The sequence below is a fragment of the Spermophilus citellus genome, assembly GCF_964194105.1.
Source record: "Spermophilus citellus genome assembly, chromosome: 4".
In the NCBI taxonomy this organism is placed as follows: domain Eukaryota; kingdom Metazoa; phylum Chordata; class Mammalia; order Rodentia; family Sciuridae; genus Spermophilus; species Spermophilus citellus.
Window position 1 is genome coordinate 54,030,835 of NC_138185.1, and position 25,705 is coordinate 54,056,539.

At 38.0% G+C, this 25,705-nt stretch overlaps 1 protein-coding gene and 1 pseudogene across 2 annotated transcripts in view; one reads left to right on the forward strand and one right to left on the reverse strand.

Annotated features, from left to right (window-relative positions):
- Positions 1-25,705, forward strand: part of CHSY1 (chondroitin sulfate synthase 1) — a 68,640-nt gene that overhangs the window by 27,515 nt on the left and 15,420 nt on the right. The gene's annotated exons all lie outside the window — the stretch shown is intronic.
- Positions 10,257-10,459, reverse strand: LOC308647263 (H/ACA ribonucleoprotein complex subunit 3-like; annotated as a pseudogene). The gene has a single exon. The product of its transcript is annotated as an H/ACA ribonucleoprotein complex subunit 3-like (transcript).

The window sequence follows — 25,705 nt, forward strand, 5'->3', positions numbered from 1 at the left end:
CCATAGGCTAGCATCACTGTGTTTGACTATTTATTATGAAATTTGATGCTCCCTCTATTGATTTAGACTTGTATGGTTTTGTTTAGCTTTAAAGACATAAGCCTCTCACTCCCATAGAAAAAAACACATCCCCAAGAAGCATCTTCACACCCTTTATTAGTTGCTTTAGAAATGTACATGGGCTCAGCCTTTCTTTTGTATCGTTGGTCTATAAAACTCCCTAATAGACTGAAAGCTAAATGATCACCAGGCAATCTTAGTCATTTTGTAACAGTTATTATAGATTGATAGAACTTTTACGTGGTCTTAACAGGAAGGCAGAAGTCAGTATTAAGTTCAGGAGATAAGTTATTGAAAATTGATTCAGTTAAGTCCTGGTAGTAAGGAATTTCTTAGAGGTAGATGAGGTTTTAAAGGATATCTTTTGATTTTGTTATCTGGAGAAAACCTATTTAAAGTGTATTCTAACCCAATTTTCTCTCCCCTAAAACAGGGTCACATAACTTGTCTAAGGTTGTACTGCTTGTGAAGAGAAAAATTCAGAATTTGAGTCCAGGCAATCTACTGCAGGGCCTGCAGTTTTAACTGTAATGATCATGTTTTCTTTATAATATTGCACTCGAAATATTGCAAACTTTTTTTCGCTGTTGTAAATATTACCAGTATTCATTTAAAAAGAATCCATAAAGTTCAATTGTGAAGAATTTTAGACAAAAGGAAAATCTTTAGGGTTCTTGCATTTCTTTGGGATATTTTTAGTGTGTGCATACATTTACGAGAATGTTCAAGGTAACAGGTATTGTGGTACTCGGTTGGTTGGTTGGTTAGAGTCTTGCTAAAGTAGTAACTTAAATGGATTAAAGTAGTGAATAGCAACCTATGAACAAACAAGAGGTATTTGATCTTCTCTTAGGAAGTTTTCAGTATTCCTAGGTCAGTTTCTTAAAGTCCTTAGTCTTAAAATTCCTGTACAGTCTCTTTAAAGATGCTGGTCAGACTCTTTCTTAAGCCCTCTGAATTCTCTGACCTTGATGAAAGCATTCATGATCTCTGTAGTTGAGGATGGTGCTTTCTACATTAACAGCTGAGTTCATGTGTATTTGGTGGTAATCCCTGTAAGAAAGAAAAAAACCTGTCATTGTCATTCAGAACTAATTTTGTAGGGGAAATCCATTTGATATCATTTTGACTTACAGCATGTGTAGTCAATTGGTCTATTTACCCAAGTTCTGGGTAAATAGTGCCTTACTGGGAAAAGAGGTCTTTGGAGATAGATTTAAGCTGAAGCTCTTTGAGGTGAGGATATTACCCTGGATTATCCTGGTGGGCCCTGAATGTCATCACAGTTTTGTTTTTTTTTTTTAATTGAGAGAGACAAAGAGGGGGATAAAAGACAAAAAGATTGGTGAAGTAGTACGTGGTGGCAGCGCATGCCTATAGTCCCAGCTACTCAGGAGGCTAATGCAGGAGGATCTCAAATTTGAGACCAGCCTGGGAGCAAGATCCATCCTTTTAAAAAGTTTAAAAAGGAGTTGAGATGTAGCTCAGTGGTAGAGTATCCTTGGGTTCCATCTCCAGTCCCCCTCCCTCCTACAAAACCATGTGAAAAAATTAGAGATAGGAGTCATGCAGCCATGAGCCCAGGAATGCTGGCAGCCACCAGGAACTGGAATGAGCCAGGCTTTCTCAGAGAGGGGGCAGCTCTGCCAGCTCTCAGACTTGTAATGTCCAGAATTGTGAGGGTATCTGTTTTTCAAGCTGCCAAGTCTGTGGCAATTTGTTATAGCAGCCTCAAAACAAATACAGAATGCTACCCAGAGTGTGGCCCCTCAAGATGTAAGGACAAGGGCTCTATGGCCCCATCATGGAGCTGCACACCTGTAGGAGAACCATGTTCTCTAAACTTGTTGCATCTCTTCTAAAAGGTGATTAAAACCTGTCTTGCAGGTATGTTGTGTTAAGTATCTGGCACAGGAAAAGCATCAGTAGTAGTTTTTTTAAACTGAGCTGAACCCAGAGGTGCTAAACCGCTAAGCCCCATCACTGTTGATGTTGTCCCCGGTCACCTGGTTGTGTCAGGTTGGTCAGGTTTCTCCGTTAGAGAGCCATTCTTACCCTCCCCACTCTGCATACTGTGCTCTTGGAGAGGAAGTCTCTGTGGATATCCCACACTAGAGTGGGGGAGTTTTGCTCTACTCCTTCAGGGTGGAATAGCTACATAATTTAGAATTTTTCTGTACAGGAGATTTGTCTACTCTCCCCCATTTGTTTAGTTACTTATGACTATTGATATGGATTCATGGATGTTTAGTGTTTTTTTTTTTTTTTTAAAGAGAGAGAGAGAGAGAATTTCTTAATATTTATTTTTTAGTTTTCGGCAGACACAACATCTTTGTTGGTATGTGGTGTTGAGGATCGAACCCAGGCCGCACGCCTGCCAGGCAGCGCGCTACCACTTGAGCCACATCCCCAGCCCCGGATGTTTAGTTTTATTGTTGCTTATATACTAATTTATTTTGTTGATAAAATTGTTCTAGTTTTGGCTTTTGGGGGTTCTTTCAGTTGAACCTGCCTTTCTTTTATAGCACTTTCTTTCTTCTGACGCTAGAAGATGCCCCAGGCTCATCTTGTGTATTTCCTGCCCCAGTCCGAGAATCAGCAGTTTCTTTAAGGATCCCAGGATCCATTTTTTTGGAGAATACTATTAGAAACCAGGACCTAGGTACTGGGTGTATTTGTATACTAACCTATGTATATAGGCAGATCTGTAAATTTCTCTGTATGTGGTTGTTAGGAACTTTTTGTTGCTGTGACCTAATACCTGACCAGGACAACTTAGAGGAGGAAAGTTTATTTTGACTCAGCTCATGGTGGCTGGAAGCAGAAAGAGGAGAAGGAGGAGCTAGGGAGATAAGACAGGGCCCCAGTGACCTGCTTCCTCTAGCCATGCCCCACCTGCCTATAGTTACCACCCAGAAATCTATTCAAATTATTAATCCATCAAATGGATTCATCTAGGTCATAGCTCTCATAATCTAATCATTTTACCTCCTGCATTAACACAGCAGTTTTGGGGGGACAACTTATATCCAAACCATAATAGTATATGACCATCTGCATTTATTTTAGTGAAAAGATGAATCCATACTGTGCTCTCTAACTCTAATCTTTACCAGGTGGGTCATTCTAGCTTCCTCCCTTTTCTTTATTGCCAACTTCCCACCCTAGCAGTAAGAAGCCTGGCTTTCACCGTCTGCCACTCATCTACTTAATTCTTCAATCCAGTATTCATTCTTTGTGGTTTTGGAATTTTATCATGTATCCTTATGGGAAACAACTTCACCAGCCAGACTACAGTGGTAGTGCTTATGTGCCGTTTCATTTGCCTTTAATCTTGAAGTCTCTACTCATTTTCCAGGTTACTTAGCAACCTTCTCCCTTCACCCTCTTCAATGAAGGTGTTGTATATGTATATAATACATTTAGGTTGTTTTTTCACAGTCTGCATTCTATCCTGGGATTCCTTGACCTCCTAAATGATTTTTTATGTTTGTGTACATTGAAATTGCTTTTATACTATAAAGTTCTGTGGGTTTTGACAAATGCATTATCAGATATTCACTGGCAAATTTATTCTTTTGTTTTTGTACTGGGGATTGAACCCATGGGTGCTTAACCACTGAGCCACATTAACCACTGTGCCACATTGCAAGTCCTTTTTTAATACATTTTATTTATAAACAAGAGTCTTGCTGAGTTGCTCTGGGCCTCACTAAATTTCTCTGGCTGGCTTTGAACTTGTGATCCCCCTGCCTCAGCCTCCCAAGCCACTGGAATTACAAGCATTTGCCACCACACCTGGCTCCATTAACTTTTCTACAGAGTAGTTTCACTGTTTGGAAAGTCTCTGCACTTCACTATTCAGTGCTCCTCTCCCCCCACCCCTTACCAAGACCATGGCAACCACTCTTCCATAGTTTGGCCTTTTCTAGAATGTCATATAATTAGAACTACACAGTATGCAGACTGGTTTCTTTCACTTATCATTTAGATTCATCCATGTCTTCTTGTAGCTTGATATCTCATTTCTTTTTTATAGATGAATAATATTCCATGTTACGGACATGTACCATAGTTTGTGTATTCAGCTGTTGAAGGATATCTTGGTTGTTTCCAGGTTTTGGTAGTTAGAATAAAGCTCTTAAAAACCTTTATATGCATGTTTTTGTGTGGATGTGTTTTTAAATCACTGGGTAAATACATGAATGTAATTGTGGAGTTTAGCTAAGATGCTGTTTAGCTTGGAGATCCACACTGTCTCCCACTGTGACTGTACTGTTGCGCATTCCTAGTAGCAGTGAATGAGAGTTCCAGCTGGTCTTCATACTCTCCAGAAGGGGACTTTGTCAGTGTTTTGGATTTGAGCTATCTTAATAGTTACATAGCAGCACTTTTTGTTTTAGGAAGAGATTTTAGAGCCCCATAAAAAACCCAGCCTAAGGGGCTTTTATTTGATTCTGTATTTCTGTTTATAATTTAGGCAAGTGGCTCTTTCCATTTTTTTTTTTTTTTTTGCCTAACTCTATGAGGATATGGAAAATTGTTGGATTGATCTTTGGGGTTGGTTTGAATTTTCTATTTTTATGGTTTTTCATGTGCCTTAGGCATCTAGAATATTAATACAGAGTGCTTATCCTTAATGGCAAATATTTTAAAGATAAGTCTAAACGCTAATAGATTATTGCATTCCATATTTAATACCTAGGTGATTATTAACAACCCAAAAGGATTTTGAAGAGATGTACATGAATCGTTCACTCATTTGTTGTTAAATAGATAAATTAAAAAAAATTATTTGTTCTTTTTAGTTATATATGACAGTAGAGTGTATATTGACATACATACATGGAGTGTAACTTCCCACTTTTGTAGTTGTATATGACGTGAAGTTATACTGGTCGTATATTCATATAGTTAGGTCTGATTCATTCTACTTTCTTTCCCATTCCCTTTCCCCCACTTCCCCTTGTCCAATCTGGTGAACCTCCTCACCACCACCTCTTGTAAGCATCTGCATATCAGAGAGAACATTTGGCCTTTGGTTCTTTGGGACTGGCTTATTTCACTTAGCATGATATTCTCCAGCTCCATCCATTTACCAGCAAATGCCATGATTTCTTTCTTCTTTATGGCTGAGTAATATTCCATTGTGTATATGTACCACATTTTCTTTATCCATTCACTTGTTGAAGGGCACCTAGGTTGGTTCCATAACTTAGCTATTATAAATGGAGCTGCTATACACATTGATGTGGCTGTGTCACTGTAGCTGCTGATTTTAAGTCCTTTGGGTATATGCCGAAGAGTGGTATAACTAGGTCAAATGCTGGTTCCATTCCTAGTTTTTTGAGGAGTCTCCATATTGCTTTCCATATTGGCTGCACCAGTTTGCAGTGCCACCAACAATGTATGAGTGTACCTTTTTCCCCACATCCTCGCCAACACTTATTGTTGTTTGTCTTCATAATAGCTGCCATTCTGACTGGAGTGAGATGAAATCTTAGTTTTAATTTGCATTTCTGTAATTGCTAGTGATGTTGAACCTTTTTTCATATATTTGTTGACCATTCATATTTCTTCTTCTGTGAAGTGTCTGTTCAGTTTCATTGTTCATTTGTTGACTGGGTTATTTGTTTTTTGGTGTTAAGTTTTTTGAGTTCTATATATGTTGGAAATTAATGCCCTATCTGAGGTGCAGGTGGCAAAGATTTTCTCCCATTCTATAGGCTCTCTCTTCATGTTCTGGATTGTTTCTTTTGCTATGAAGAAGCTTTTTAGTTTGAAGCCATCCCATTTATTGATTCTTGATTTTACTTCTTGCCTTTTAGGAGTCTTGTTGAGGAATTTGTTTCCTAAGCCAACATGATGGAATTTGGGCTTAATTATTCTTCTAGTAGGCACAGTGTCTGTGGTCAGTGCCTAGGTCCTTGATCCACTTTGAATTTTCAACAGATAAATTTTATTAAGTGCCTACTGTGTGATAATGGTGCTGTGTGGCAAGAGCACTAAGATGAGTAAACATACCTATCCTTGCCATTGTTGAACTTAAGAAAGAGAAATTGTATTTGTGTGTATATTACATATACACATAAAATATATATTTGTGAATCTTTTATATATATATATATATATATATATATATATATATATATATATATAAATTTCTGTAAGCCATTAAGTGCTTTTCAAAATCAACATCCAGCAAATAATTATGTACCTACACTGTACTTCACTGGGAGACCCAGGGGGATAATACACAGGTCTCTGCCCTTTGGAATTTTGTCCTTGTGCAAGGTGATTATTTCATTAGTTACAACTGTGGTGCTCACATGAAAACAAGTACACAATCTGTGACAACATGAGCACGACTCCCCTGGGCTGGAAGGTGAGGATCCGAGGTCTGAACTGGTGCTTGAAGGTTGAGAAAGAGGTTCAAAGGCTCAAGTGGCAGGGTGGGGTCCTCTGAGAAGAGCCCAAGCAATTAGTGAAAGTCGACTAAATTGAGGGCAGTCAGGCAGTAGAGCCTGTGAATGTTATTTTATCCTTGCTTTAATTTGGATATTTTGCCCCAGCAAGGACTGTTTTTACTTCATAGCCCAATCCCTTCCCTTCATAGGAAAATAAAGTATTGATGGTTTAATTAAATGCACTCTTGCAAAGAATGAATGTTTTTGAGAATATATTTATACTGTCATAAAATAGAAACAGTACAGACAAATATAGAATAAAAACATTCGAGGTAGTCAAGAAGGATCAAAGATGAGTAAGACAAGAATCCCACTTCCAAGGAGTTGTCCCAGGAGAGAGACACCAAATTAATCATGTCAGTGAGAAGTACTAACAGGCCTAGGAACAGGGTCTTGCAGGAAACCCAAGTCAGGGTAGCAGGGACAAGTCCATGTGTGGGGCAACTGCTACTCAGAGCCTTGTGGAGGAAGACTGTACAGCACAGACATACCAGGGAATGAGGAAACAGGGCCAAGGTCATATATAGGATGAGGTCCCTGTGCTGTGACCATGTACAAGGTCATATACAAGGGACAAGAAACAAGGTCCAAGGTCAAATGGCAGTGACAAAGAGGCATATAATGAGATTGCTGGTATAAGAATACGCTTAAGTCTGTTTACAGATGAAAATTATTTGATTATAAAAAATAACTTTGGGAGAATTTACTTTTCTATATATTTTATTTTTTTTTTTTTTTCTTTCTTTTTTTTTTTTTTATTGGTTGTTCATAACATTACAAAGCTCTTGACATATGATATTTCATACATTAGATTGAAGTGGGTTATGAACCCCCAATTTTACCCCAAATGCAGATAGCAGAATCACGTCGGTTACACATCCACAATTTTACATAATGCCCTAATAGTAATTGTTGTATTCTGCTACCTTTCCTATCCCCTACTATCCCCCCTCCCCTCCCCTCCCAACTTCTCTCTCTATCCCATCTACTGTAATTCATTTCTCTCTTTGTTTATTTTCCCATTCCCCTCACAACCTCTTATGTGTAATTTTGTTTAGCAATGAGGGTCTCCCTCATTGAAGATTCTGTGCCATGGCAACTCCATGAAGAGCTAACTTAGTTTCTAGTAAATTTTGTATACTTCATTTTTTGTGGCCTTTCAAACTAAGTTTGTTCTTTCTGGCATTGTAAACTCATTGATAGTGTGCTCTAGAAAACTTTTAAGGTTTTAATTCCTGACTTATAGGCTATAACATACTTGGTATTTTCACGTCTTTACATATCGTTCATATGCTTATAAACATCTATTAAAATTATATGGAGGTACCCAATTGAAAAAAATTATTTTCTTTTAAGATGGCAGATGGAAGCAAAAAACTTGTGGGGTGACATCTTGCTTTAGTCATTGCTTTCCTGCAAAAAGGGCATATAAGTACTTTTGTGATAGAATCTATAGTGAAATAAGTGTCCTTGAATTTTGCACAGGCCCTGGTAGGTAGGTGTTTGGTGCGTGCTGGGGGAGGGCAGTGGGATGTGAGATGTGCTGTGCTGTGCCCATTAACCTGGAGTTGCTGCGTCTTCAGTAGAAGTAAGATGAGGCTGAGGTGGGCAGGTGGAGTCATGAGTACTGAGCGTGCACACCTGATGTGTGTACCCAGCATGTTTCACAGTCCCTCCCCACCTGTTGCCTCCAACCCTGCAGGTGATGGATCCTGGTCACTCAGGACTGGCCCAAAGGAAACCTACTTGTCATACCTGGACTATGTGTTTAGGATCTCAAGAGCTAGTTCTTTTTGGAGGGAAAATGAAGAGTGCAGCTATATTGCCACTTCCCTCTGAATATTAGTATTTTTGCTTTTTTTAACCACATTGGTGTTTTTAAAACACCAAATCTTAGGAAATCGCCCACTGCAGTAGGAACTTAATAAATATTTATTGGCATGGAAGTTTGCCTTGCTTCAAGATCTGATCTGGCAGAGACATATTTTCTCCTGCTGTTGTATTTTGGAATAGTTTGAGTGACTTTAATCTAGGGCACTGTTATCATTTATACCGTTTCACTTTAGATCTTTTATGTGAGCTGTCGTATGGAGTAAATGTAATAAGCCTAGGGCTTACCTATTTTGTATTTGACAGCACATTTTGTAATTTTTTTCAGTTTGGGAGTAGTTTTTGTTTGTGTGTGTGGTTTTGTTTTGTTTTGCATAGTACTAGGGATTGAACCCAGGGCCTTGCATATGCTAAGAAAGCACTTTCTACTGAGCCATATCCCCATCCCTTTTTATTTTTTATTTTCAGACAGGGTCTTGCTAAAGTTACTTAGGGCCTGGCTAAGTTGCTCAAGCTGTCTTTGAACTTGTGATCCTCCTGCTTCAGCCTCACAAGCCCCTTGGATTATAGGTATGCGCCACTATACTTGGCAGGAATAGTTTTAGAGTATTCAGTCTGTTTACTTTTAATATAATAACTGACACATGTGTTTAAATATACTATTTTTACTACTTGTGTTTTATTAGTCCACCTCTTCTAAATCTCTTTTCCTCCCTTCTTTTGGATTACTTTTTTTGTGTTTGTTTTTTCTTCTCTGCCATTTATTTAGTGTTTAACTAGTACAGATGATGTCATATAGTTTAGACTTATTAAAGACTGTAAATCTCATTTTCCAGGAAATGCAAGGATTTTAGAACTCTGCAACTCCATTTTACTCCTTCCACCATTTGGGCTGTTGTCATGTGTGTTTATCCTACAAGACATCTTTATTACTGTTTCATGCAGTTAATTTCTGTTTAGATTTACCTTTATAGTTACCCTTCTCTTATTCTGTATTCCTTCATGCATCTTTGTTCTTCCATCTGTGATTATTTTCTTCCTTTCAGAAGAATTAACTCTTTCGAATTTCTGTGAAGCAGGTCTTGATGTTGATGAATTCAGTTTTTGTTAGGGAAATTTATTTCAGTTTCTTTTTTTTTTTTCAAAAATTTTTGCAAAATTTCCATCAAAGCTGAAATATTTTTTTAGTGAATGCTTGTATATACACACTTAGATTCTGTGTTTTATTATACTTCCTTTATTATGTGTATGTCCATCCATCTTATTTTTTCATGTATTTGAAGGTAAATCGAAGCCATTGGTACATGTTTCCTCCAAGTATTTCAATATACCTTTTATTACCTAGACTTTACTATTGGTTTAAGGTATTTTTCCTTGAGATCATATTTATATTCTTTTCAGTTGTAGTTTGCCCGTAAACCTATTATGTTTTATTTGTATTTTATCAGAATATTTTAGTTTGGGGTTTTCCATTTGGTGTTTTTAGTAGCTTAATGTTCTCTGCTGAAATTCCCCACTTTGTCACCTATTTCTTGAACATATTAATCACTTGATATTAAAGTCTATATGTTGTAAGTATGGATTTCTTGTATTTGTCCTCTCCATCCCAGTTTTCAGTCATTTGTGGGTCTAATACTGGCATGACTAATAACTTTTTTTTTTCAAATCATTTTATCTTTAATAACGTGGCAATAATTCAAAATATGAAAAACGTGTTCCCTTTAAAGAGGATGCCACCCTGATGGCCTCATACAAGCATGATCAAAGGCAATCAGAGGAGACTGGATTCCAAAGGGCATGGGTGGTAAGAAAGCTTCATGGCTCACAGATTGATGCATTTGGTTATGGATTCTCTGAAACCGAGCAGGTGACAAATGAAACATGAAATTTAAAGGACCCTCAGAGAACAGGGCGCGGTTGCTGGGTCATGAGCACCTTGAACCGTTTCTTGATGGTGATTCAGTGTCTCGAGTATTTGTCGTCCGGGGAGAACCAAGCAGGATGGGCCGAGCAGGTCTGTTGTCCCATCGGGTCAAATTTCTTCATCGTGTAGACCCAATCTCCTTGCTCATTGAGATAATACTGGAGAAACATGACCACGTTTAAACCTGAGAACTCCCAAGTCCGTTTGCCATGACTAGTAACTTTTGACTCAATTGCAAACATTGTGTGTAAAACATTGCAAGTCCCCGGATATGATTAGTGTTCTCCAATGAGAACCTTAATTTGCTTTTGACAATGAACATAAGAACAGGTTATCTTACGCCCAACAGGGACTGAGCTGTTTCAAACTTGCCTCATCTTTATGAGTTGGTCTGTTTCTGGTTCATTTGTATTCTAAAGGCACAGTTTTCCTCTCCTTTCTCCCATTTTCCTCCTCTGTTGTCTGTGGGGGGGGGGGCAGGGGGCGGGGTGACTGGGGATTGGTACCCAGGGCATCACACATGCTTAGCATGTGCTAAGGGCTACACCCCAGCCCTTTGCAGTCATTTAATTACAATAATTTTTTTTTTTAGTTGTAGATGGACATGATAACTTTGTTTTATATGTGGTGCTGAGGATGAAACCCAGTGCCTCATGCGTGCTAGATAAGTGCTCTACCACAGAGTCACAACCCCAGCCCAGCACTCAAAAGTTTATGAGGGTTAGCCTGTAGGTGGGAAGAGAAATAACGATGTTAGATAAAGACAAGTACTTTGAGAGTATTTTGACAGTACTAACTTGTAAGACTAACCTTAAAGGGTTTTTCATTGCAAAGTTTAAGGTACTTTTATACTTTGTTGAAATTGCTGTTTAAATTGTCCTTCAGGGCAGATGAATTACATGCCAGTAGATTTGTTTTTACACTGATAATGTTATTCCTATATCTGTCCTCTCCCACCAATAAACTGAAGAGAGCCCCTAGTGTGTGTTCTGAGATAATACTTAGCAATTGGAGCAGTTACTGATTTGATTATGACCTATGCTGGAAATTAAATAAAGTAAGTATAGAAAGATTCATTTTTACTGCCTTTTCTTCTTTGTTTACTACACGCAAACATGTCTTATTGTTGCTTAGCTACTGACCTTGTATTTGTTATTTTTGTTTAACAGTCCTCCCTACCCCAATGAAACACTGAATGTGTATAATTCCAGTCTAAACTCAACTCTTTTTATTTAAAATAGAAAAAGTCTGTGGAATACAGTGAGCTATCTCTTTATTATTTTTCTACAAATCTATATATAAGTTGAAATGTTATTAAAATGAATGGATTTTTAAATGTTGTGTTTATGTCTCTTTATTCACTTTAAATATGAAATATGTCCTCAGACTTGAGTTTTATGATATTGACACTTTTGAAGACTACAGACCAGTGGAATGTTAATTAGTTTGGATTTTTAAAATTGTTTTCTTCTGAATTGATATATATAGTATGCATTTTAGCAGAAATATTACAGAAGTGACACTGTCTTCTCCTTGAATTTTAGCAGTTCATGATTTTTCTTTGTTCCACTATGGTGGTGTCTGCCAGGCTTCTCCATTGCAAAGTTACTTTCTTTCTTATAATTAGTAAGCACACTTGTGGAGAGCTGCTTTAAGGCTATATAAATATCCTGTTCTTCAAACTCACACCTATGTTTTAGCATCCATTGATGTTTCTTGACTGAATAAATTAATATTGTGATGTTTGCCAACTGGTGATTTTATAATCCTGCCATTGCTTCTACTGTTATTAGCTGTAAGTAAAGTTTATTCCTCTTCCCATTTATTTATTCATGTATGTGTTTGTATGAATATAGACTCTTGCATTCCTATTTTGTTCAATGGGTTATAATCTCTTACTGTTATTATATTTTCTTATTTAATTATCCCAGATTTGTCCAGTTCTTTTGTGAGGGTTCTGTGTTTTTCTGGATATGTTTCTATATTATCTGAGCAAAATTTCTTGCTTTCTGGTACAGCAAGATGTTCCATACTCTTATGTTTTCCTGTCCTAATTTCTCTAAGACCCTTGTTCCTTATAGTAGAAAATATTTAGAAGACAAAATCTGGCCCTAAGTATGCTCACTTCTGTTGGGTTGTTGCTGTTTGCAGGCCTCTTCAGTGGATTGAACTAGGAAAAGTATGTGTGTATCTCCATAATTTCACACTAATACCCCAAATTCCATTTCACCACCAAAAAGTTCTTTATTCTTTCTTTCCATGTTGTAATTCCTTTCTTAGACAGTTGAGAAAACCAGCTCTCATCATCCTCGGAGATTTACTTAGTGCATCAATTTGTGCTGTATGTGTGCAATCTCCTGTTGGTGCTACATTTCTTCCGCTGGTGCCGTCTTGTCCTTACTACTCAACCAGCACTGCCACTCCCAGCATGCATAGGACCCTTTCTCAGTCTGGGCTCTGACACCCACTGCTGGGCTTTTGTGCCTGTCTCCCTTAGCCTTGCTTGATCCCAGGAGTGCCTTTTGAGGGTTTTTTTTGTCTTGTTTTGTTTTTGGTATTGGGGATTGAGCCCAGGAACACTTTACCATTGAGCTACATCCCCGGTCTCCCTTATTATATTAAATTGCTGCAGGCTGGCCTCACACTTACTGTCCTCTTGCCTTAGCAGCCCACAAGTGTTTTGTTTTTTTCTTTCTCTCTCTCTTTTTTTTTTTTTTTTTAGTTGTAGATGGACACAATACCTTTATTTTATTTATTTATTTTTATATGTGCTGAGGATTGACCCCAGTGCCTCATACTTGCAAGGCAAGCACTCTGTCACTGAGCCACAATCCCAGATCACAAGTGTCTTTTTACTTCAGAAAAGTTGGGGTTGGTTGGGCAAAAAGCCTACATCTGTCTTAAAATAGGCTTGTGTGTTTGTGTGTGTGTGTACATGCACACGCTGGAGATCAAATCCAGAGCCTTGATGCTAAGCGCATGCTAACCACTGAAATACATCTCCCGCCTCTTGAAATAGGCTTTTAATTTCAGTTACCTAATTCCAGGTGATACCTAACTCAGGCACATGTCACTGTAGCCCTTATATTAAGAGTTTTTTGAACATTTGTAGGGAAATTTCACCAAATAAAAAAATTCTATTTTGATATTGTATTCTTTGAAGATCTGTTTTCTTGGGTATTTATTTCTCTGTGCCAGACATTCAGCTTTGTCTTTTTCCTAGTAGATTGGGTCTTATCTTGATCATTTCGGTATTCCTCTTTGAGGTTACTATATGAGGCATTTAATGTTTGACAAATTAACACGTATGGAGAACGTGATAAAGGTTACTAGGTTTTTAAGGAAAATATACTTTGTGAAGTGCTCTATTATTGTAGCTAGCCGGCTGGTATCATGAGCTGTATTCTGAAAATTCAAATGAGTGATTTTTAAAATACTACTGTTGTTAGGCTAAGCTGAGGAGCATTTGATGATACTAATTCTTACCATTCTGAAGGTTTGTATGGATGTGACTCTTTCCTGTTCTTTCTGCCAAAGAATTTTTTTTTTATTTCCAAAAATGTAGTATAGAAGACAAGCCTTTTATTCCCATTTTAGGTAGTGATTTCTTTCTTTTTTTTTATTGTATATGCTGTGTTAATATAAAATACATTTATCAGGAGTGGACTTTTTCTGAGAAATATGTTAGATAATATTTGTTTCAGGGCTGGAGATATAGCTCAGTTGGTGGAGTGCTTGCCTTGCATGCACAAGGCCATGGGTTCAATCCCCAGCACTACCAAAAAAAAAAAAAAAGTTGTTTCAGATATCTTGTTAATATTTTCCCCTTCAGATATTATTTGTTTCCTTCGGTTTGGTGTGGTATGGTGTGGTTTACTTTGGTTTCTCTTAAATAAAATTTTAATTTGGAACCACGTTTCTCCAGAGAGTATGCAGCTATGCCAGTATAGAGTCAAGTAGGTAGCAGGGATAAACATGGCCCAAGTTCTTAGAATGTTAATTTTACCTGACGTTTGGGGGAGCCAGGGTAATGTTTATAATGAAATAAACATGGATATCATAGAATATCATGCAGATTTATGTGAATTTTTATCTTTTTTTTTTTTTTTTACCTGTCTGAGATTTTATTAGCAGGACTGTAGCAGCCAGTCGCAAAGAGAAGGGGGTTGAGAGAGAGAGAGAGAGAGAGAGAGAGAGAGAGAGAGGAGGAGGAGAGAGAAAAGGAGAGGGGGAAGAGAGAGAGAGAAGAGAGGGGGAGAGTGAGGAAGAGAGGGGGAGAGTAAGAAAGGGAGAGAGTAAGAGAGGGGGGGAGAATAAGAGAGTAAGAGCGATTTATGTGAATTTTTAAGATTGAAAACAATAACCTTAATATTTATTGGAGGGCTGCTTTAGACTATGACCTAAGCCATGGGAATATTCACTTTCTGCTATCAGGGAATACGCCTGTGTAGGAGGAAAAAAAAAGAAAAAACCGAGGAAATGACATGTTCTCTCACAAATTGATAAAGTCTGGTTTGCTTCTTTTCTTTAGCCAGTTTATTCAGTTTATTCATGATGCCTTTTCTAGCTTCTTAGATTCCATAGTTTACTGACTTTCCATAAAACACCATATTCTTTCAGTGCATAATTTGATGAGTGTTCATTTGTTTTCTGAAGTGTTATTTGTATGCTGTCATCTTACATAATGCTTCTTTCCAGAGCATTTGCACAGGAAACAGCCTTGTTATGACCATCTCGTGTAGCAGACCATCTCCAGCAGTCCTGCTGGCTGCTATACCAGCTGAGGAGGAAGTGCTACTGCAACATTGTGAGGCATCCTGTCCTCTACCTTGGGTCTCAGCACATGGATCATGTGCCTCTTGAGAAACAAACCTGGAAATTGGTTCTCCTGCTGATTGGAGACATGTTCTCCGTTTCTTGTCTGTCTAATCTCACATCTTGTCTGTGTGACCTCTATCCCATTTCCTAAATCATCCTTCTTAGCTCTGAGGCTGCCCCAGGGAGAGAGAAAGGGGACAGATGTGGGTTTGTGATTGAAATGAAACTTCTCATTTAGGAGTGCAAATATTATGTGATATACATAAAAAATAACTATTATTATTTTAAGCATGGAGCATTTTACTAGCTATCAATACTTGAAATAGAAAATAATACCATATTAAGAGCATGGGAGGTAGAACAAATTATTAGACTATTTCCAAAATTAAAATTTTCACCTAGAGCAGAACAAGTGTCGTATTTGCATGTTCAGATGTTAGAATGCTAATGATGATAGTCATGGACAAAAATGTTAGACTCTTATAGTTTTTTTTTTATCACAGGACCCTTCAATTTTGAGTATGACTCTTTCAACAAGTAGCTATATAAGTTTATTAGAGCTGTATATTTTTTTCTCCTTGTTTGGGAAGCTTTGTATAATCTATGCAGATTAAAAAGTATCATGTTTATATTAGAGGGGAAATTAAGGACCAAGTTTTTTCTTAAATAACTGTTGAGTAGGTTGGTTTTAGTGTATATACTAGTTTGTTTTTTTTCCCTCTGAATCATCTATGCATATAGTGGTGATTTAGCAACTAGGAGGCACTGTAAATTATTGGTTATAATAAACTGATGTTATGCCCACAGCACAGCCAGCAAAAAGGATGAATTAGGGTCAGAAATAGTAACAGGCTTTTGTCCAGGAAACCTCAAAGCATATAATGAGGTATTACCATCATGATTATGTTTAAAAAAAAAAAAAGAGAGAGAAAGAAAAATCCAAAAGACAAAATATTGAAGCTTTAAGCTTTAATAAAACAGATTAAAGATTTAAAAAAAAACAACCTTTTTATATTTCTGAAAATCTTTTTGAATAGTCTAAGAGCTTTTAAGAAGTCTCTTATTATAATTTCATGATTTGCTGGTGGATAGAATATGTAATATTACAAAAAAACTTTATACTGTGATGTTTTCCTAATGACAGTATTTGCAACTTCTCCAAATGATAATTTTTAACTAGCCTGTCTTTTGATAATTAAGTAAAATTATTTCAAAATTTTAAATAACAGAAAATAATTCCCCTAAATTCTTCATCCAGATGTCTTGATTGTCGACACCACATTGGGTTTATCCTTTTCTCTGTATGTTTTTTTTTTTTTTTCCTGAACGTGTGAGTGTAAGTTTTAGGTATAATGTTTGTTTTTGCCCTTGAATACTTAATCATGTGTTTAGTGTGCTTGCTTGCTTCCTCCTTTTTTTTTTGACACCAGGGATTGAACTCAGGAGTGCTTAGCCACTGAGCTACATCCCAGCCTTTTATTTATTTAGAGACAGGGTTTCACTCAGTTATAGAGACTTACCTTTGAACTTGTAATACTCCTGCCTCTGCCTCCTGAGCTGCTGGAATTACAGTTGTGCACCAGCGTGCGCCGCTTCAGTATGTTTTCATAAGAATGAAGTCCTTCACTTATATAAACAGTGCAGTAATCAAAATCAGGAAGTAAACATTAATATAATTGTAACAGATATTAGTCATACTTCATCAGTTATCTCAATAATGTCTTTCATAGTTAAAAAAAAAAAAAAAAAGAACAAACCAAAAAACCTCCAAGTTTTCCAGGTGCAGTTCAGGATCCTATGCAGCCTTGGTGTGTCTCTTAAATATTTTAAACCCTGTCCTTGTTTTTGCTGTCTGTGACCTTGAGTTATTTTGCAGAATGTCCCTCAGTTTACATTTATCTCTGTCTCAGTTTCCCTCAGGTCAAGTGACATTATGTCCTTCTCAGTACATCACATCAGGAGTGAATGGTTTCTGTGATGTCTGTATGGGTAGTGTTAATCCTGATCACTTGCCAGGTTGTCTTAAGACAACTGTTTTTTTATCTTTGTAATTAATAAACATCTTAAAGACCAATTCTTTGAGACCTTGAGATATCCGATTTCTCCTCTAACCATCATCCACTAATTTTAGCATCCATTGGTGGTTTTTACCTGAATTAATTACTGTGGTATTTGTCAAATGCTGTGTATTTACAACTCTACTAGATGGCAGTTTTTATATTGAGCAGCTTTATACTTGGGCTTTTGGTAATTGCTTTCTTTAGAAGTGACCTGAGAAGCCAATATATTGAAGTTGAATAGTGTCTCTCTTGTCCTATTTCATCCATGCAGTCAGTGTGTCTTCTCAACTTTTGGACTGGATGGCTCAAAGGGAAAAGGATGTGGCTGTTGAGATTGGGGACAGAGTCTGCTGAGTGTGTCCTGGATGCGTATTCAGCTGTTATATATTCTGTGTACACTTTCTTCTTATTTCGGGGCCTTTTGGCATCTGGAACCCAGCACATTCTACTTTAAAGATCGGTTAAATACCCTTGTGTTCAATCCCTGGTACCAAAACAAACAAACAAAACACCTCGGTTTGGGGGGTTAACAATCATTAATAAGATTGATCTGTAGTTATCTTGTTTTGTTTACTTAAAAATGCTGTTACTGAATCCAGTTGTCACATATTCTTAATTTTTATATGCTAACAAGTGCTTGCTGTGGCTTGAATATGGTTTAAGTATGTCATATATTGTAAGCTTTTTGTCCCCAGTGTGGTAGCATTGAGAGATGATGGGGCCTATTGGGAGGCTCCAAGATGGGGCTCTTCCTCTGCCCTGGCTTCCTGTCTCACAGTGTGATTTTGTTCCCACTCTTGAATGCACTCCTTCCATGTGTTGTCACCTACCATGAGGTATGCAATAATGGGCCCTTTGTAGAGCCAGTGCTATGATGTTTGGTCTTTTAAACTCCAAACCTGTGAGCTAAATAAACTTTATAAGTACCCAGGATTGAGTATTTTGTTATATTACACACACACCCCAAAAAGGACTAATGCAGTCCTAGTAATTTTATTCAAGAAATAAGTGACCTTCTATAGTAGTGATAATGAATTTTTAAATGTACAGAATCTCAAAGCTAGAAGAAAGGACTTTGAATGTATTTACCATAAAGAAGCAAAATATTTGAGGAGATAGATACATTTAATCTGATTTAAACATACAGTGCATACTTGTTTTAAAAAAATCACATGATACTCCATAAATATGTCTATGTATTAGTTTAGAATTTAAGGATATATAGGGAATCAAAGTCTACATTCATATAAAGCCCAGATACCATGGCATTTCCCCCAAAATTGGTTTTTGATAATTTAAATGCAACAATTTGCTTCACCACTACTTTTTTTCAACCTATTAAATTATTCATCCTCAATTTATAGTCTTTATCCTGTAGTCTTAACTACAAATCTTAACTCCTCCCAAATCCCTAAACATAACAAACTACTATTTATAAATGAACCTTTTTTTTTTTTTTTTTTTTTTTTTTTTTTGGTACTGGGGATTGAACCCAGGGGAATTTAACCACTGAGTTACATCCCCAACTCTTTTTTGTATTTTATTTAGAGACAGGATCTCACTGAGTTGCTTAGCACCTTGCTTTTGCTGAGGCTGGCTTTGAACTTGTAATTCTCCTGCCTCAGCCTCCTAGCCCCTGGGATTACAGATGTGCACCACCACACCTGGCCTAAATGAACTTCCTTAAGGTAAAACAAACACACACACACACACACACAGCAAGTCTAAGTTGGAGCCATTTCCCATTCACACCAGTGTGTAGGATTCTGGTACAGCATCAGCCACCTCTAAAGTTGCTGAAGCTCACAGCTTGCACTCTCTGCTCATTATGTGAGCTCAGGTTGAAAGCTGAAGTGTATCCGGAGGCCTGAGGGTTTTCCTCCTCAGCTGTGTGTCACAGGCCCTTCTCTAGCTGGCTGGCTGCTGGCTTGACATTTCTCTGACTCCTCCTGGTCCCCCACTGGGAGGGCATAGAGGCAGGCTCAAAATCTCTCTTGGGCATAGTTCAGGAAAGGCGGCAGGTGATAGTCTTACTTCTCTTATTTTCCATCTGATTGGTCTGGCTTCTCTAAGAATACATCAGCTGGAATAAAAAGAGAGGGTCAGCCCCTGCCAGCTACAGCCACCAAAGCTGCCAGGGAACGCCTGTCTGCATTTCTTCCCTGCTGCTGGTTTTCCTAACCTCTTGTCATCTATCCATCCAGTGACTCACAGCTGCACCCCTTGCTAAAATTTAGTTCTTCTGACTTAGTGTGTTCCTGTCTACCTTCTTCACCTGCCCAGAAGCCTAGAGGAAGAGAGCTCCCCACTTGTCCATCCACCAAGTGAGTCAGATTAGCTGCAAAAAGACACAAAGGAGTTAGACCAGGGCTGCTGCCCACCAACTTGCTTCCTGTTCTTAATCTCTCTCTCTCTCTCTCTCTCTCTCTCTCTCTCTCTCTCTCTCTCTCTCTCTCTCCTCCTCCTCCTCCTCCTCCCTTCCTCCTCCCCCTCCCTTTTTTTTGGTGGGGTCTTGCTATGTTGTCTGGGCTGGTCCCAAACTTCTGGGCTCAAGTAGTCATACTGCCTCAGCTTCCTGAGTAGCTGGGGCTATAGGTGTGTCCCACTGCACCTGGCTTATGTATCCTTTCTATTCTACTCTTTTGACCTCCACCTTGGTCCATAAGATTTGAGATGGTACCTCCTGCCATAGCACCTTCATGTTGATATTCATGGAAGGTTGGGGAACAGGGTAGGAATAGATGACTCTTTCTCCAAATACAGGCCTTGTTATGTAAAGAATATAGTAGGTTTTTGCTGGGAACTTGCGTCAGCATCCCAGATGCTGCTGCTATATGACTCTTGAGGAGAATCTGTAAGAACAGTCACAGGAATTTGATCTGCCTGTCTTCATCTCCTTCATCCCCTTCTTCCTCTTTATATCCCTATTGGCACACCCTGGAAAGGCAGGGAGTATAGGGTATTGTATGATAGAAGATGTCCAGACCCTGCTGAGACAGGGAAAGACTGAGTCTTGGAGAAAGGATTTACACAGGGAGGCTGATGTGGCATGTACAGCTGGGGAGAACCTGCTGGCCCAGCCACAGTGCTGCCATAGCGTCAGACCTAGCTAGAATGGGGTGGGACAGCCAGGTGTTCTTATCAAAGCCTGTTTCCATCCTACTTCAGAACAGCCTTTGAGCTATCTTGAAACAGTCCTCTTAATCTTACTTACATTAATAATTCACCCTAAATTGTAATCTTTGCTTAGCCTGAATTGAGACAAGCTTGGTTAAGAGACTTGCTTAGGGACACACAGCCTATGAGAAGCAAAGCAGGTGCCAGCTGTTCAGGCTTTGCATTGTATTTACAGTCATATTATGTCTGGTGGGACCACACACCCAAGTGACTTTGTTTATAGCTAGTGTTTTTGTATAAAGACTTACGTTCTACTTTGATACTCATAAGAAAAAAAATTTTAAAAATGATTCCTAGAAGTAAACTGATTCATGAAATGACTACATATAGTGACTTTTGTCTTATTCAGCCTACATTGTCATCTTGGTGCCTCAGTGTTCATGAGTATAAGGAATTTAAAAAATATATACTTATTTTATGCTATCATAGGGTATCTCCTAACTTTATTTAACTGGTGGGTATTCACAAAATATCTGTTGTGCAAATTGAATTGTATGAAAGGATTTTCTGTTTCTTGTACCTTATACAGAATGATGCTTCTAGAGCTTTGTTACTCTCATATATGCTGGTACAGCTGTAATGCTGGTTAGACACAGGGATGAAATGAACTCGGGCTGTTTGTGGTCTTCGAGGGTTCTATTTTAGGGAGTGATGTCTGTTTTTAGTTTCTCCAAAATGCCTTTTATGCACAAGACCAAAGTAGGATGAATGTATACCACAGAGTAAGGCCACTGCTAGGAGCCACAAGCAAATATACGATGTATGGCACCTTTGGTTGTAAAGTGACGCCAGCTAGCCACTGAGATGATTATGTTAAGATTTACATTCATATGGAAATTGGACTCCCGCTGTTCACCTTGGCCTGCTACCGGACTCATGTTACGGGGACTCATGGGGAGTTCCCATTGGTTGGGGAAGGATAGTAGAAGGGAATTCCGGGGGAGGTCCGGGGGACCCCCGGTTCCGGGAACGCGCGGTTCCGGTGGAGGCCCGCGTGGGAGGACCGGGTTTGGCTTGCCAGCGCCTACAGAGTATTGGCGGCTTTTTCAAAATAAAGTTTTGTTCCTGCTTGAGTGGCTCGTGATTCTGTGCCCAGCAAAGACTGCGACAGGCCACGCAGAACTTCATGCATCATTTTTTCTGTTTCTAGTGTTACTTCCAGGGTTTTCATTTAACTTGAATAAAATGTACTTAATTTTTAGAGGAGTAACATAAAACTTTAATTTTAAATGACCTTTTAAAAATTTTATTTTTAATTGTGGTAAAATATACACAGTAGCTTGGTGTATTAGTGTACACCTGTAATTCTAGCTATTTGGGAAACTGAGGCAGGAGGATCACAAGTTTGAGGCCAGCCTGGGCAACTTAGCAAGACCCTATCTCAAATAAAAGACCTGGGGATATAATATAGCTCAGTGCTTGCCTAGCCTCTCAAGGGTTCAGTTCCCAGTACCCTCCCCACTCAAGTATATATACATGTACACACACTATATATTTATCAGCTTTTCATTGCTGTGACTAGAATATCCCTCAACAACTTAGAGGAGGAAAAGTTATTTGGCTCACAGTTTCATAGGTTCAGTTCATGGTCAGCCAACTCCAAATTAAAGCAGAACACCATAGCAGAAAGGCATGGTAGAAGCTGCTCAAGATGTGACAGCCGGGAAGCAGAGTGTGAACAAGGAACCAGGAACAAAATTCAAATCTCAAGACACACCTCCACTGTTCCACTTCCTCCAGCCACCTCCTGCTTGCCTACAGTTGCCATCCAGTTAGTCCATCCAAATTATTAGTCCACCGAATTGATTAATCCAGCGACCAGATCACACCTGTCATAATCTAATCATTTCACCTCCTGCATTAATATAGGAGCTTTTGGGGAAACACTTCATATCCAAACCGTAACATACATGTAATGAAATATTTGCCATCTTAACCACATATTTTGTTTATTTGTTTTGTGGTACAGGATTGAGGCCAGGGGTGCTTTACCACTGAGCTACAGCCCCAGCCCTTCTTTTAAATTTTTTTTTTAAATTTTGAGATAGGATCTTGCTAAGTTGCTTGGGGTCTTATTAATATGCTGTGAATGGCCTCAAATTTGCAATCCTCCTGCCTTAGTCTCCCAAGTTGCAGGGATTACATTCATGGGCCCCATTCTTAACCACTTTTAAGTGCACAGTTCAGTAGTATTAAGTGCATTACATTGTTGTGAGACTAATCTCTAGAACTTTTGAAAATCTGAAATTACCTTTTAAAGTAAGATATTCTATTAGAATTGGAAAAATAGGAAGCCAGAGGCATAGCACTACAGATGCCACAAGGTGTTTTGGTGTCAGGGAGTCACGACCACTCAAGCATGGTGGCTTGGCATCAGGGAGCTGAAGAGCAAGGAGAAGCTGAGCTCTGGATGGGAATGTGGATTGCTTGGGGAGGGATACTACATTATGGAATGTGGTTCAGTTCAGCCAAGTCTGCTCATGTCCAAAGGCTCTAGAGCAAAATCAGTAGGCTTTTTCTGTAAAGGGCCAAATGGTAAATATTTTTACAGTCTATGGTTTCAGTCCTAGCCATTCAGCTCAGCCTTGTAGTGCAAAAGCAGCTTTCAACAGTAACTGAATTAAGTGAGCTGTGGGCATCGAGTGCCACCCCCTGCTCTAGGTGGGCATGATGTTTTTGATCTTAATCTGTAACCCCTGGCTGTTTCTTTATCAAGGAAACCACTTTCTTAGAGTTCATTTTCTTCTCTGTAAAGTGGGAACAATACCTACAATACCTAGGGATGGGACATAATTACATGAAATAATATATAAAATGCTGTTCAGAGAGTAGAAGTAACTATTGCAGTTTTTTTGTGAAATGTCATTCTTGGGTGATATTTAAGCCATAGATTGTTCTTAGGCCTCTGTTTTTAATTCAATAGCAAATTTATAACTTGCATGACTTAGGAAAGGGCGAAACAGCTACCTACAGCAGACACTTGAGAAATACAGTGGAGATAGATGTTAATTTCTCTAGCCTATAACAGGGTAGCTGTTCCAGGTGTTCCAGGATGTTGTGGACTCTGTTCTTCATAGTCGTTGAGGGATCCAGGTTCTTCCATTTTGCTTCTCTGCCATCTTCTGTAGCATTGTCCTTGATGGAGATAGATCACATGGTTACTATGCTGAGGTTATAGCCCTAGAGAGACGATTGGGGACATATCACTTCCACTCACACTCTGCAGGAAAGGACTTGTGTATATGGTCATACCTCTAACTTAACAGAAGGTCAGACAGCTGGAGTCAGGCCACAGTTTGTCAACACAGAAAAAGGAGGACAGATCTCATGAGGTCACACTCTTGTGTCCTATGGTGAATCCCAAGTAGCCTGTTCTCTTATAGACTGGATTTTTCTTTCTCAAGTTACAAGTGTAAGTTCACTTTTGGAATTCAAAGCAATGTACCAGGGTCAGAAGGTTAAGAAATATAATTGCACAATGCAGTGTATTTGGCTTTTAAGTTAAAAAGCTTCTTATTTGAGATCAAATTAGACTTTCAACAAACATTTTCCATTGGCTAGAATCCTTGGTTGTTAGAAATTGATAATCAGTATATTCTATTTTTAGTTTTGGTTTTATGTGTGCTATATTACAATTTACTATTATATTAATTTATAATTTTAACATATAAATGCCATAATTTGAGGTATCCTTAGATACTTAACCTAAATTCTTCCTGGAAAATCATTCTGGCTACACAATAGATATAACCACTTGGGAGTACTCTTGAAATACGGTATAAAGTAGCATAGCAATTCAGATGAGAAAGTTTCTCTTAGGGTGTCTTCCTTTATTAAAGCCACATATTGTGGTTTTCCCTGCCATAATTCTTGAGTTTGGGTATGCATTTGTGATTAGACTTATATTTGAGGGGCATAGGAATGCCTTATCATTAGTTATCAATGTTTAACCTCAGCTCTACAGAAGGAACATAGTAATGAGCTTACAAGTCAATTTTTTTTCAATATTTTGAATGAAAATCTCAAATTGGATAATGCTACTTACTTTCATGAAATAGAGCAACATTTGTGACTCATGAATATTTGCATAGATAACATACTTGGAAGTGAAGTAAAATAAAGACTGAAATAGTTAAATATGCTTTGTTTCTTTTTATTCTAGGAATATGCCTGTAGTTCATGTGAATTGCTAGGGTCATATACAATTAATGTAGTATATTGTGTGTTTGACTAAGACATTTGGAAAGAAAACAAGGGATTTAAATTATGGCTTTACTGCTTATGTTGGCTAATTGTTCTGTAGTGTACTTTCTTAGGTATGGATCTTAATATGGGATGCCACTTGATAACATTAGGGTCATGGCTAATTGTTGTGGTTTTTCCTAGTTATTTTAACATTAATTTTACCCTAAGGTAGTAACAGTGGTTAGCTCTAAGCAGTAAGAATGGAGTTATATATATATATTTGCCTCTCTGAATTTTTCTGTTTCTGCCCATGAATGAATAACCTCTCCCAACACACATCCTTTTTTGCATGGGCACAGTCCCATCTGACACCTGTTTATATAAATGGGGCATAAGAAAGTGCCCATCAAGAGACTGGGAAAGAAGAAGAAGAAAGAGGTCTTCATTTCTTCTAGTATAACTCATTCTTATGAGGGTTAGGAATATTCCCACTATTCAGTTAGCATATGCTTATTTTATATATACTTTTATTTTTATATTTATACATAACATATTAGCTAAAGAGAGGCTAATGAAAATTGTACTTTTAGTCTCAGTTGACACATGACTTATTGCTTTGCCATTAGCCTTTAAGTTTCCTTTCTCACTTCTATGAATTTTTTTGTTTACTCTTAGCTTATAAATTTTAGTATCTCTTTCTTGGGTTGATCCTGATTGATAAATAGAACAACTTGATTTTATTTATCAGTAATGTTAGCTATTTTAGGAAAATAAGATGCTCAGAAGTATAGTTATTACTCTGACATATTTATAAGTATGCATACATTGTATACTTTACAGAGAATATAATTAGTTTTGCATCTGAATGAATTATTTTGCAAATATCAGAGTAGGATTTTTTTTGGGGGGGGTAGTGCTGGGGATTGAACCTAGGGCCTTGTGCATGCAAATTAAGCACTCTGCCAACTGAGCTATATCTCCAGCCCTTCACAGTAGGATTTTAAGTGTCTCCTCCTTTTCCCAGTAATTTATTTATTTTTTTATAGTCAAACAGACACTTTAGTTTTTTTTTTCTTTTTTTAATTGATTTTATTTTTTAAAATACATGACAGTGGAATGCATTGCAATTCTTATTACACATATAGAACACAATTTTTCATATCTCTGTATATAAAGTATGTTCA